This window comes from Camelus ferus, chromosome 2 (assembly GCF_009834535.1).
Source record: "Camelus ferus isolate YT-003-E chromosome 2, BCGSAC_Cfer_1.0, whole genome shotgun sequence".
NCBI classification, from domain to species: Eukaryota; Metazoa; Chordata; class Mammalia; order Artiodactyla; family Camelidae; genus Camelus; species Camelus ferus.
The window spans coordinates 23,310,812-23,314,138 of NC_045697.1; the positions used below are offsets into that span (position 1 = coordinate 23,310,812).

Sequence of the window (3,327 nt, forward strand, 5' to 3'; positions counted from 1 at the left end):
TTATTTGGAGTACAGGCCTACCTGAGAAATAGTGTGAGTTGGATTCCAGACCACTGCAATAAACAAAATATCACAGTAAAGCCAGTCACACAAATTTTTTGGTTTCCCAGTGCATATAAAACTTATGTTTACACTTTAGTCTATTAATTGTTCAATAGCATTATATCTATAAAATAATATACATACCTTAATTTTAAAATAATACTTTATTGCTAAAAAATGCTAAATGTCATCTGAACCTTCTTTGAGTCCTAATCTTTTTGCTGGTGGAGAGTTTTGGTTTAATGTTCTGGCTGCTGACTGATCAGGCGGTGGTTGCTGAAGGTCTGAGTGGCTACGGCAAGACAACAGTGAAGTCTGCTGCATCCACTGACTCTTCCTTTCATGAGCTATTTCTATGTGGCCTGTAATGCTCTTTAACAGCATTTCACCCACAAAAGAAATTCTTTCAAAACTGGAGTCAATTTTCTCAAACCCCGCTACTGCTTTATCAACTAAGTTTAGGTAATATTCTAAACTCTTTGCTATCATTTCAACAGTCTTCACAGTGTCTTCACCAGGAGTAAATTCCATCGCAAGAAACCACTTAGTTTGCTCATCCATAAGAAGCAAATTCTCATTTGTTAAAGTGTTATTATGAGACTGCAGCAATTCTGTCACATCTTCAGGCTCCACTTCCAAATCTAGTTCTCTTGTTGTTTTCACCTTGTCTGCAGTTCCTTCCGCCACTGGAGTCTTGAGCTCTTCAAAGTTTTTCACAAGGTTTGGAATCAGTTTCTTCCTAATTCCTGTTCATGTTGACCTCCTCTCATGAATCAAGAATGTTCTTAATGGCATGTTCTGGAATGGTGAATCCTTTCCAGAAGGTTTTCAATTTAATTTGCCTAGATCCATCAGAAGAATTACCAACTATGCCAGCTATAGCCTTAGGAAATGTAATTCTTAAATAGTAAGATTTGAAAGTCGAAATGACTCCTTGATCCCTGGGCTGCAGAATAGATGTTGTGTTAGCAGACATGAAAACATTAATCTCATTGTGTATCTGCTTTGGAGCTCTTGGGTGACAGATGCATTGTCAATGAAAAGTAATATTCTGAAAGAAAACTTCTCTTTTTCCTGAGAAGTAGGTCTCAATAGTGGACTTTAAATATTAAATAAATCATGTTGTCAATACCTGTCCTGTCACACAGGCTTTGTTGTTCCTTTGATAGGACATACGCAGAGTAGATTTAGCATGATTCCTAAGGGCCCTAGGGATTTCAGAATGGTAAATGAACATTGGCTTCAACTTAAAGTCACCAGCTACATTAACCCTTAACAAAAAAGTCAGCCTGTCCTTTGAAGCCAGGTATTGACTTCTCCTCTCTAGCTATGGAAATCCTAAATGTCATGTTCTTCCAATATAAGACTGCTTTATCTATGTTGAAAGTCAGTTATTTACCGTGGCCACCTCCATTCATTATCTCAGCTAGATCATCTGGGTAACTTGCTGCAGCTTCTACATTGCTGCTTCATCTTGCACTTTCATATTATACAGACACATTCTTTCCTTAAATTTCGTGAACCAACCTGATAGCTAGCTTCCAATTTTTCATCTGCAGTGTCCTCACCTCTCTCATCCTTCATAGAACTGAAGTGAATTAGGGCTTTGCCCTGGACTAGGCTTTGGCTTAAGGGAATGTTGTGGCTGGTTTGATCTTCTATCCAGACCACTAAAACTTTCTCCATATCAGCAATAAGACTGTTTCACTCTCTTATCATTCATTTGTTCAAAAGAGTAGCACTTTTCCTTCAAGAACTTTTCTTTTGCAGTTTGCATTTACAACTTGGCTAACTGTCTGGCACAAGAGACCCAGCTTTTGGCCTATCTTGGATTTCAACACCCCTTCCTCACTAAGCTTAATCATTTCTAGCTCTTGATTTAAAGTGAGAGATGTGCAAGTCTTCTTTCAAATTGCACACTTAGCAGCCATTGCAGGGTTATTAATTGGCCTAATTTTAATATTGTTGTGTCTTAGGGAATAAGGGACACACAAGGAGATGAAGAGAGATGGGGAAAGACAGGTCGGTAGAGCAAGTCAGAAATCACAAAACATATACCAATAAATTTGCCATCTTACATTGGCATGATTCATGGAGTCCCAAAACAATCATAATAGTAACATCAAAGATCACTGATCACAAACCATCATAACAAATATAATAATAATGAAATAGTTTGAAGTATTGTGACAATTGCCAAATGTAACACAGACACACAAAATGAGCAAATATTGTTGGAAAAATGGGGCCGATTGGCTTGCTTTATGCAGGCCACCAACATTCAATTTGCAAAAAAACCCCAAATATTTGCAAAGTGCAATAAAACAAAGCTCAATAAAATGAAATATGCTTGTATATTGTTGTGTCTCTTGATTTTGAAAATTTGTACTCAGAACTACATCAAAATAATACAAGAAAATTGCATCATTTTTATATTAGTATTTATTGGACATCTACTTTTGATGATGGATTTCTAGATATTGGTTGATATAGCAATGAATGAGATAAACACAATACCTGCTTTATAAAAAGTCCACCTAATTGATTACACAAATAGTCACATATCTCAGAAATGTATTTTATAGAGTTATAAAGATAAAACAATCTAAATCATTTATTATTCAGTGAAGAAAACTGCAGTCCAGAGAGTTTGAATGGCTTGTCAATATTAATAAGCTAATTACTAACAGATTGATCTGAGACTCAAGTCTTCTAATTGTGTCCAACGTGGCATAATTGTATCCATGTTTTAAATTTCCAATTATTATTCACTCCTCCTACAACTGCTGAGGATAAAGGACTATTGTAAGATTTTTTTCTTTACTTTGAAGGTTTTTTGTCTAAAAATACTATGTGTTTTATATATATTTTATGTAATATATATAAATGAATCATTTTGCTGTGTACCCGAAACTAATATTGTAAATCAACTACATTTCAATAAAAAAAATAAGAATTAAAAATACTATGTGTTTGTGTGTGTGTGTATGTGTGTATATGCAGAGAGAGAGAGATCTTAAGAAGATGGCCTAGTAATTTTCAAAGAAAAAGTCACTGCTTATATTAACCTAACGCTAATTAGAAATAAGAATTTTCAGGAAAAAGCAGAGTTTGTGGAAAATCTGTCCTGAAGTATTAATTTTTAGTACTCATTTTGTAGAGCTGAGATGACAGAGGTTCACAATGTCAAAGACGCATTATTCAGACATCAGTTTTCTAATAGATGTCTGAGTAGAAAATGTTTTAGTTAATCTGATTGATTTTCAAGCTATTTTGAAATCATCA

At 34.9% G+C, this 3,327-nt stretch overlaps 1 pseudogene; it reads right to left on the reverse strand.

Annotated features, from left to right (window-relative positions):
- Positions 1–222: 222 nt before the first annotated feature.
- On the reverse strand, positions 223–2,053 carry LOC116658511 (annotated as a pseudogene).
- Between the last annotated feature and the right edge of the window lie 1,274 nt (positions 2,054–3,327).